Genomic DNA, 12,102 nt, shown 5'->3' on the forward strand with positions numbered 1-12,102 from the left:
TAGGATGGGATTGAATGGCTAAAATGAAAGTAGCTGAATAAAGATAAATTTATCTATTTTCTGTTGAAAAGCCAGTTCTAGCAGCATGTTATAATGTAATGATTAGGAGTTTTTGTGTTGTTTTTTTTTCCCCCTAATATATAGTATAGTAAATATGCAATTTTTTGAATGCTCTTATGTAGGTTATGATTACATTTATGGAAATTAATGTTTCTCTCCATAAGAACTATGTAAGCAATTAATCTTTGGACTGCTTTTGAAAAACTATTACATAGCCAAGTTTCTGAAGATCTTTAGTGTGTACGTAGTTCCTGAAAGGTCAGATGATATTCCTTTCCTTGCTCTACAGAAAATATGTAATTCCTTGCTCAGATCAAACTTTTCTAGAAAGGCTTGGTGTAGAAACAGTCGTTGCATGAGTGGTGTTAATCTCAAGTTAGCATGTGAACTAAGCCATTAGAAATCACAAAGATATCTTCAAACTATCAAACCTAAACAATTATTAACTTTTTCTTAATAAATCAGCTGGGCTGAAATAAAAGCTGAAGCTCTCATTAGATCATCTGACACAGGGAAACATCAGATACTATGGCACTCGTGACTAAGTTCTGAGAGTTGGTATGTTTCCTTGGAGGTAAGCTGAGAAAGAAAACAGAAGTCACAAGAGCAGTCCCTGCAGCATCAACAGGAGCAGGTCTGGATAATACTTTTCCTCCCTCTTTTCTTGAGATGACATTGTCTTTTAGAGACAGGAATCCTCTGTGTGAAATCACAGAGCGTGTGCTTAGACACACATATCCATTGAGAGTCCCTGTGTAGAAACAAATGGTTTAGTGATATTGCAGTTATTTTGCAGAACATTTTTTACTTTGCTTGGCAAAGTCTCCAAGTAATTTAATTGCAATTGTAGAGGCTTGAGAATGAAGAACATGACTGTTAATATTTTCCCAAAGTTCCAAAAGAATTTCTGAAGTAGCTGTTGAGAGTATTACAATGTAAAGAGGTTTATATTAAAAGTGTGTGACACAGTGCAGTGTTCTTTCATTGATCCAAAGAAGATTTTTGACCTTTATTCTGGTAAGATGCATGGGTGGCAATGTGCTGAGTACTATATTTGAAGCACAGAGTGGGTAGAAAAAACCAGTAGTACTACTTTGACAGGTTCAGGTATCATCTGCCAGTGTACTGGGAATCGAGGTCTTTTCATCCACATATCTCTCCCCTTTCTTGTATTTTAATATAATCAGTGCTGTCAGATATCCCCAGAAAACTTAATATTGTTGTTGTACTTTGGCTTGTGACATTATCACAATAGCACCATATAGCAATTGCCTCTTACTACTACAGAATGTAGAAAGTTAGCACTTAGTGCACATTTGACACTGTCTATGTTATATTTTGGTGGATGTGTAACTTTTAATTTATAAAATTGCTTTCATATGATATATGTATGAGCATGGCAAACTGTGAGTAGCTGAAAAATCTTATTAACTACTCCATGCTCAATGAGGCACATTGAAAAGATTCTGAAAGCTAAAGAAAAATAAGGATTATTAAATTTTTTTATGAAGAATATTTTAATTGGAAAAGCTATCACATGCGACTAAATCAATGAGTCTACATTATATATAACTTGCAAGAACACTCAGCACTGCTTTTCTTAATAAAAATGTTTTCTTGAATGGTGAAAGTTAGACAGTAATACACTGAATGGGAGCAGATGGCAGGAAGCTGGGCCTCTTAGTGAATTAAATTTAGGAAATTTAGTAAACCAGAAATCTGTGCATGGCTAAAGACACAGTGAACTGACACTGGTAACCTGCCTGCCTTTCAAACACTACATGCAACTGCATATTTTGAAGGGAAGTTTGGCCAAATGACATTAAATAAGGTAAAATGGTGCTTTCTAATGCCTCAGAATTTCTATTTCTTCATAATCTTAAGTGAAAAGCCATGAATAGGAAACATGGATAAAAGCACGATATACTTGAATATTTTCTTACAAACACTGCAGTTAGTGAACTTGACCCATTTTAAGCTATATATTTAAACTATTGCAATTTTTCAGCAATAATACTGAATCCTAAGCTATTTGATCCCTCGATTTCAGGTCTTCAGGAGAATCATGGGACCTTATTTCCTAATGCCTATGACAGTGTTTGGTCATTCCTACCTTAATTCCAAAGAAATTGTTGCCCTCAACCATTTCTCTCACAGAGATTTGGTGACGATGTAAAAGATCATCATTATTAAACTTCTTAGAATAAAAGTAGCAGTGATACAAAACTATTAAGGAAATCATTGAGAAATTTTAAACAATCAGGAAGAGAAAAGATAAAAACATCGGCAATTGCATATAATAGACCAATATTTTCCTGAATTTTAGGTCAAGGTACAGAATGTTGGAATGTCAATTAGGTATTCTGTATGCTTTCACTTAAAGTTAATACACCTTGGTAAATAAGGATTTGATTGAGAACTTCCTTGACATGACCTTTGTGATATACCCACACTAATAAATCTCTGTTGTTTAGTGCTGTGTGTTTCCCTTTCAAAGCTTTTATTCTCTCTCTCATCCTCAGCATATTAAAGTTACATCTTTACTTAGCGTAGATTAGCTGGGGAAGGGGCAGAGCCAGAGGTTTGTTGTTTTTTTTTTTAAACCAGTCACCAAAGGCTACTTACTGCATAGCTGGCACATGCTGCACGTTTTCCTGTGTTGGCAATTAAATAATTAGTTATCAGTGACTGAGTCAAACAGTACAATATATTTCATAAATAATGGGTTATGCATTTCCAAAGAAAAGAAATAGATGAGATTTTTCTGATATCACAGCTAGAAAAATATTCCGTGTATTTCACCTAATTTAATCAACTTGATTTCTGAGAAACCATATGACTTTCTTAATGGGAATTTAAAAAAGAAAGGATGGTTCAGTAGCCAACATACTAATACGTCAGTTGGGAATAGGAATTACTTTATTGTACAATATTCCATCTAGATTTGCTGTGGGTTAAAGCAGTTCTTTAAAGACTTTGAGGTAGGGATACTATAAAACGCGTGTCTCTGTGATAGAAAAAGTTATTCCTAGAAATGTGTTGAGATCCTCTTGTGTTGCTGGCAATGGTAACTTTGAAACATTTCAGGGATCTGCAGAGATTTTCCAAGGCAGTGGGTAATGAGGCTACAGTAGGTGGTCCTGCAGGAGCTGGAAGTAAGTTGTCCTTCAGCTCAGGGAAGAAGGAGCCTATGGGTAGGCAGAGAAGATGGTTTCTTGAAACACAGAAGAGCAGTGGAAGAAAACTGTAATCATTTTATATAAATTCCAGCGGACAGAATCTATGGAATACCATGGATGCTGGTGGAAAAGAGGTTCCTAGGAAGAGGGAGGTCCACTGCTATGTGTAAGAAAATGATTTCTGCAAGAGTGTTCCAGGCCACAGGAGGGCATTACTGGAAGAAAAAGGCCTGATGAAGAGCTTCATACATGAGGAAGATAAACAGAATTTATCTCTCAAGTTTCTTCTTTGTGAGATCAAGGTAGCAATCTTTTCTTATTCATTATATCAAGCAATCATTTTTTCTAGAGATTTTGATTCTATGACTTTTTGTTCTGCAAGTGACCTTGCCATTTTGGATGCTATTTCCAAAGCTTGATATTAATGAAGATAGAACAGGGAAAAGAGGCTTATTGGAGCATACAAGATCCCGCTGTTTGTCACAGCATTCAGAGGTTTGATAGAGTCTGTGAGATGTTCTGCGTTTAAGAATAGGGGGTAAAGATAAATGAAAAACTGGGCTATACAGCTTAAATCTTCTGAAGACGTTGTGTTGCTTATTATTGTTCCTGAAGAAACTCACAATTTTCTGTATTTCATGGTCTTAAATTTTTGGCTGCTTCCTAAGCCATTGTATAGCTGCACAGCTCATTAAAAATGTTCCCAAGAACTGCTTAGTACTGAAGAGACTCTGAGATAAGCACATAGATGGCCTCTTATGGGCTTTACAGGAGCAGTCAAGCTACATCTGGTCAGCAATTAGTATCTCAAGAGACGAAGACCTGGTACATGATTTTAACTGAAGCTTTTACCATCCTGTGTAGAAAGATATCCTATCGGTTACTTTGTGCAGCTTAGTACGTAAATTGTCCGTATTTTCTCCAGGCTCTTGTTCCTGAAACCAGCTCACCAGGGTCTCATCCTTCTTAAACATTCATTTTGAGTCATTTTGAGAGAACATGAGTGTAAAATACTTAGGAAATCCCAGGGCCTTATCTTCGTAGAACTATTTTATTTTTTTTTTTGCTTTTTGCCTATGCTTACAGAGAGTCTGTTATTGACTTCTTCAACAAGCCTTATAAAGAGCTATCTACAGGGAGCTGAATGTTTGGCTTCTGGAGTGGCCCTTAGTAGCAGAATACACACCTTCAGCACTGATGCCAAGGTGACACTAGTCACTCGTAGCTGGGAGAACTATGAGAGCTAAAGGGGTCTTCTTAGAGGTATTCAGGAGCTGTAGTGACCTAAGCCTGTCATGAAAATGGTCTGGAATAAACAGGCCATTTTGGCTACTAGCTGCAGTCAACTTCTTAACATATGCCACAGAACAAGCTAATGTGATTGCTGAAGTGGGATCATAGCATTTTTAACTTCTTTTACAAATGCTATGTATGGCTCACCTATTAATTCTAATGGCACTTCTTAGCTCAGTTAAATGCAATGGGTCCTAGCAGAATGAACCAAGTAACTGTTTCATTAACAGAATAGCATGTAGCTGGGCTCTCGATAGCAGAATTATATTCATGTTGTTTAATATTGGTCTACGTAGCATTTATTGTTTTGGACTAAACTGTAGATTTCACGTGGTGTTTGTACAATTATTCCATCACTAACTTAGTTATCACTATAACTGATATTATATCTAACAATTATATTGTCTGCTCAGGTAAATATGAATACAGGGATAAGAAATGTCTTTGACTATAGTGTCCAACAGCCCATCTATTATTTCTATGGGGAACATCAATAAAAATAATTTGCCACTCCAAATGTCTTGAAAATGAGCATATGCTAACACACTCTGATCTCTTTGGAGACTTTGTAAACAATCATGATTTGTTTTCTGTCTCCAATTTCACCAATGCAAGTTGTATTTATGTTCTGTTTTCTATTTTGAGTCAATTGAATTAAAACTCACTTTATTTCATAATTACAAACATTCATTTTGACTAACTGACAAATCTTGCTGGAATTTTATTCCCAGAGCTATCACTCTGAAATGATATTGATGCTGCCTAGTTTCTTTGAATTTTCTTCTTTGGAATTGCATAACAAATATGAATTTACATTCACTTGTCTCCCTGTGTTCTTGTGTGATTTGCTTATTGATTATTTTTATAATTCTTTTCTACTGGAGCACACTGGGAAGCTAGAGAAACATCTTTTGCTTATTACTAAATATACAGAAGCCTTCTCTCATGTAAAATGACCTTCATTGTAGATGGCAGGAGTCTTTTCAGGTTTCTACTAAACCTCACCCTAGAATAAGAGTTGTGTGATAAGGGACAGAATCTCATACCCTCTGGAGTGGAATTAATTTCAAGTGATGTAGATAGAAACAAGATAATTTTCACAATAAGTAGCTACATAGCATTTTCACAATAAGTAGCTACATAGCCAAGCTGTCACAGGCTGGGTCACGGTCTCTAATTTGGTTCCACTGACTAGTTAAGTGTGAGCAAGGAGATCAAAGGTATTATGTAAAAAGATTCTCACTCTCAGACTGTGAGGAAAATAATAATGAAGAGAAAATGGTTCTTTGTACCAGCAGTTGGAGGTGATCATATTTCTGCCCTTTCTAACATGCTGAACAGCTACGTACCATGTGGTAAAAGCTAATGCTCCATTTCTAAGACAGCAGCTCCTGAATGTCCTCCATCCCTTGCTTCTTCATTTCTATCAAGAATGACATCAGCTTGAATGGACATTGTCAGGTGCTGCTGTTTACAGGCTTGCCTCTCCTTTTTGTCCTGATAGGTGCTTCAAATTTCACGAACTCTTCTGATCTCTTTGAAAAGCTCAAGAGAAAAAGAGTATATTTTAATCAGGAAGAGTACAATAGAAACAGCACGAACAGAGGATGTTTGAAAGGAAATGTGTTTAGCTAACATTTTGAAGTATTGTTTTAATATTCTTACTTTTGTATACAGAGTACGGATCTGAAATATGCAAGCCTGGCATTTAGGATGCAAAAACAGAGGAATTAGAAGAATGTAGAAAAAACTCAGATTTTAAAGTAAGGACAAATAAAAACAACATGTAGAAAGTCAAGTGAAGAGAAAGAATGCTGTAGGGACCTATAAGCCAACTCTGTAGCATCTGTTATAATATGCATATTCATTCATTGTCTTTTTAGCTCTTGTGCGTAGCAGTGGAGTCTAAAACAGTTGTATGTCAAAGCAATTCTTATTTATTATGACCTAGGAACCATCTCAAATGGACTTTCTTGAATGAAAGATTCAAAAGCCTTTGGAATGGAGAATTAAGTTCAAGACATAGATGAACTTGATCATGATGTAAATCTTAAACAGTCCTGATGGTTTAGAACAGCACAGGCCATGCTGTTCCCTTGTGTGAATGAATTAAGAATTGATCCTTTTCTGAAACTGGGCAAATAAAATTCTTGGAAGATGAAGAGCTATATATTCTTAGGATACATTAACTTGGTGGGGAATATTTTTCTTTAATTAATCAACTTTCCTTCTCTTTTTTCAAGTTTGGTGAGGCAGGTTACTGTTTTTTCTTTGTCTCTTTTGCACAAAGGATATAAATGACAATCTACAAGCTAACATTATTAAAAGAATACCTTCAGAAATGTTTACTTACTGGAATGTCATTTCAGCTGCAGAATCTGAAGAGCTCTGGCAAAAGCTATATTCTTGAGAGGTCTTGTAAGACAGATAGAAATATGTGCTTATCATATTCAACTACTGAAAAGTATACAAAAGAAAAAACTCCACATTTAACCAACAAAGCAGATCTGTGTTTCCAAATACTAACTTCTGAGGCTTTCCTTAGCTTCAGTATTTCCTCTTCTCTCAACATAGTGGCTACCTACTCTGTTTTTCTTGTTGGTTTGCTCTACTTGCTTGTGAATGTTCAATATTGATTAGCTCTGCCCTTCACTCTGGGATGTCTGCCAAACACCATGCTAGCTATTACTGGATTAAATATATTTTGTCTATCTGGAAGAAGATTTTTCAGTTTCTGCTGTTCTCTGGCATCCAGCTTACAAGGGTTGCTTTAAAATTCCTTGCCTGGGGCCAAATCACTCCTGCTAACAACAAAACCTACAAGAAGGCCACCAGCAGGGCAGGAATTTTCATGTGGCTTAGAGGTCTGAATGTTTTAAACATCATCTTCTCAAGAAACAGACAGTAGAACTGTAGGCTGCTAGCCTTACAGTGCCATGGAATAGACAGCATCCTGTTAAAACTCACTCTAGTTACACTGCTGCCACACCATTTACCTTTCTTGTGCTATGCTGAAAAATGCAACAATTGCTCAGCTTTTCAGTTACATTCCTGTATTTTTCCTGGAAAGATGGTACATAAAGATATGTCATGGTTTTTGCTAGGATAGTTTACTTTCTTCATGGCTCTCATATGATGTTGTGTTTTGGATTTGGGATGAAAATAATGATGATAATACACTAATGTTTTAGTTGTGGCAGAGCAGTGTACACAGAACCAGCGGATTTTCAGCTTCTTGTGCTGCACTACCAGTTAGGGGCTCAGGTTCACAAGGAGCTGGGAGGGGACACAGCCAGCACAAGTGACCTAGATTTGCCAAAGGGATACCCATGCTGTGTGGCATCATGCTCAGCAATAATACTATGCCAACACTGTGTTTGAACTAGTAAGAAGTCTAGCAAAGAAGGCAGGAGATCTGCATGGATGAGCAAGAAGATCATGAGAAAAATTGGACAGAAGAAAGAAATGTACAGAATGTGAAAAAGGAGACTGGCCACTTGGGAGACATATAGAAATGTTGTCAAACTATACAGGGATGCAGAAAGAAAGGTTAAGGCCTATTTAGAATTTTATCTAGTAAAGGGTATAACACACAAGAACAGCTTCTTCAAATGTATCAGGAGCAAAAGGAAGACTAGCAAAAATCTGAACCCGCTACTGAATGGAGTAGGGGCCCTGCTGACAAAAGATTCAGAAAAGGCAGAGTCGGAAGCCTTCTTTGCTTAAGTATTCACTTGAGATTGGCTCTCTGGCACTCCAGACGCAGAACACCAGGGAGGAAGTCCAGAAAAAGAAAGACCTTCTCTGGGTGGAAGAGGCTTGCATTAGAAATCATCTGGACAAAGTTAACTCCCACAAGTCCTTGGGCATTGATGGAATGCAGAGGTTAAACCACAGCAAGATACTATACTACCATTAGCTCAGCTATCCTGCTGTTTCTCAGCGATGCCTCAAATAGTACTAAAGCCAGGGCATATTATGTCTGCTTCAAACCCCTATAGAGGGCCTCTGATCTGAACTATTCTGGTCTTTTTTGGTCTCTTCATGCTGGCTGAAGAAGCATGGCAAGCATATTATTCTATTTCTTCAGTCTGATAAGAGTTTTATATAAAATTCCATTTTCACTGGAGAGTAGCCACGTAACTAGTCTATTGGAGTTAGATCTGGATCTTCCAGTTTAGGTCAATAGGTGGAATTACACTGCATTACTGCTGTCTGCCATAAGAGCACTGGCTCTCAGCCAGTGTCTAGAAGACAGCACTGCAGACTAGCTTATGCACTTAGCTGCTGCTTTGGTCCATAAATGTTGAGGTATTTAAAGCATGGACAGTTCTCATTACAATTAAAGGCCTTAATTGTGACAATTGTCTGCTATACAGGGTATCTTGTGTCCTAAATGCAATAAGCTCTATTTATGTATGCTGGAAAAGAGCAGTCAGAAATACTACTTTTATTTATAGCCAGAAGATCATGTGCAGTGGCTTAAAGGCGTCTTTCTATCTTGTAAGTGGCTCATTGAGCACAAGGATTAAAATCCAGACATCAGAGTATTTTTAAATATTGAGCTGAGCAAATATCTTCAAAGCCTTCCTTTACTTAAGGAATTAATGTAATAGCAGCTGCCACTGAAACCATGTTGGAGATTTGGTTGCCACTCCCCCTTGCAGCCAGATAGACCTTAAGGGGTACATGATGTTCCACTCAAATTCTTGTACTGAAGAGCTGCTTAGAAACAAAAAGCAACACCGAAAGTACTGCTTACATTGTAAATGTTGCATACTTTTATTAAAAGAGCTAGTAGTGATGGAAGAGCCTGGCTTCAGTACTGAAATTGTTTAGCTTTTTAGCTACTTTTGCTTCTGCTTCCCTCTTCTATGGTCCCTGTAATAGCAATATGGAGCTCAGCATAAGCAAATCAGCTGAAAACAGGTAGATAGTTCTGCCACAGCTTTGCTGTTCTCAGCTACCATATTACCAAAGAAGACCAGCAACCATATTTGGTTGAGAAGAATGGTGTGCACAGTCACAAAGAGCTGAATATATATGTCCCGACTCCCTTTTTTTCTCCACTCCTGATCTCTTAGCTGCAATGTCACATCAGTATCCAAATATTTGTGCAACCTTTTATCAGTAAATATTCACTCATTTATTTAATAACTATGAGTGATTAGTCATTCCAATTCTTCTCTGATAAGCACATCTTTAATTTACTGGGTGTAAGGAATGCAGCACAATGTTTTGATCAGTGCTACAAAAAGTTATTTATAGAGATAAGAATTAAATCCAGACTATATGCAGATTCTAGCATATGAATAACTTTCCAGGGGATAAGATAGTGTGTGAACTTTGTCTTGACTGCATTAACTATTCAGTGCATATTCCTGTGTACATATTCCTCTGTTTCAGTACGCTATTGTAAATATTAGGGGGTTTATACTTTTTCATTTCTTTCATCATTGGCAGTTACTAAGGAATAGCAGGAATATTAGAAAGTCACTCAATAGTTTACCTCAAGGTACCAGACGTACGTATATTTAAACATGCCTTCAAATTAGCTCCACAGTGATTTCATCTTCAGAAAAGAAAGACTTCCAAAAATCTCACTTATTTAAACTCTGTTAGTAGTGAGGTCTGCAACTTACATGAGCCTTTGTGCTCTGCGCTAGTACTGAAAATGAACATTCAGAGATATTACTTCCATCTTACTAATTTATGAAATATATATATATATACTATGTATACCCTAATCTACATACTCTTCTGTATCTGTAATAAAAAGGATATGATAAGAGAATCAGGACAAAAAAATCTCCCTGTTGACAAAGGTCTGCTAAAAGTGGTTGTTGAATTCAGCTGTCTGTAGTGGTAAATGATGAAAGTGTACACTGGCAGCTATCTACATTAATGGCTTTTGCTGGGTGCCACTTGGTAACTGAGAATGTGCTTTCTATGAGAGGCTATTGTTCTTCTTAAAAACTCCTGTAGTGCCAGAAAATAAGAGAATATCAACTGTTGATGTGTAGAAAATTTGACTTTGGCTCTTATCTGCATCATTATCTTTACTGGGTACTAGTAGATACAACCTAGAATGAATTTCCTCACATTAGGTTAAAAAAAAAAACTAGAAATGCCGTGAGATTATTTTGCACTAAAACAAGCTTAAATGCTATGAAGTCTTGTGAAGCTGACACGTAAGATGGAAGGTTAAGCATTTATGAAGTTTATCTTCTTGCGTACATGCTAGACATGATGATACAAAGAGTATGGTAAATACACTCATCTCACATATATGGCAATTATAGAATTTCTAATTGTTGTAGCTCAACAATTTATTTTTCATCTTAAATTATTAAGAGAATACATTTTGTTTTAGCTTTTTTTTTTTACATACCTTAGTCTATGACAGTTATAGTCCATGTATGTATTATTAAGCAATATAGCCCAATGTGAGTGAATCTGTTGAGCAAAATAGTTTGTGCTGAGGAATGGCATCCATATTATTCAAATGTTTTTGCTTCAGTCCAATTCTAATTGTTTGAATGCCTGTTTGGAATTGAAGCACAGTAGAGGAACTTTGAGTGCCACCCAAACAGAGTCTAGTTTGTGCTCCTGAAGCCGTGACGAAATAAGAAGCAAAGTGCAGTATGCGAGTCTGGCTTCAAAACCAAAATCCTGATCCAAACTAAAAAGATAATGTAGACTTCTAGAGGTTTCCTGTCCTTTTTGACTAGTGGAGACCTAAATAAGATCTGACTCAAATGGCAGAAAGATGCAGCATGAGCTTGTCAGAGGATCACTTATTGAACCTGCTCAGCTTTCAGAGACAAGCTCCGTTTAGGGCAGCCCAAGCACCTTACACTGCACCTGGGAAAGTGGTCTGGATGGTGGTATTTGCTGTCTGCACAGAGGCTCATGGGCAGCCTGCAGGCCACATGGCTAAGCCTGCTGCGTGCTATGTACCCAAAGTAGGCATATAGACACCCAAGGGAGTACTTGGGTGCAAGGGGTTCTGATGAGCAGTCCAACATCTAAATCTGCTGTCTGCATGTTGGAACACCAGTGAGTGCCCCAAGCACACTCCGAATACACCCAAAAGCAATTTGTCTAAGTTTGTTTAAGACTTGAATCTAAAGAATACCTAGAGGTACAGTATGATATATGCACATGGCTTTCTCAATTATGTGATTATGTATTCAAAGGCAATATAATCCTAGAAATTGTAGAGAAGGCTAGCGTTTTTTGACAGATGTAGAAAGTAAAGTCATCTTACCTCTGTCAGACTTGCTTTACCCACAGGCTGGCCACTTCTCTTGCCTAAGCATACGAGCTGAAATTGAGCATTTAATAAAACACTAATTAGAGTAAATACTGTAAAAGCATTAACCTCCATAAGGTGTTTAAATTGAATTCCTGGGTACTTTGGCTCAGTTCCAGTTTTCAATAAGTTCTGATCTAACAGTATCAGATCACCGACTCAAAGGCTCTGATTTTAGTTTATGGAATATTCCCGTTAATAATGATACCTTAGACATCCATTAAGTCTGGAACATTAATTTTATGGAAAACTTCC

This window comes from Meleagris gallopavo, chromosome 11, assembly GCF_000146605.3.
Source record: "Meleagris gallopavo isolate NT-WF06-2002-E0010 breed Aviagen turkey brand Nicholas breeding stock chromosome 11, Turkey_5.1, whole genome shotgun sequence".
Taxonomy (NCBI): Eukaryota; Metazoa; Chordata; class Aves; order Galliformes; family Phasianidae; genus Meleagris; species Meleagris gallopavo.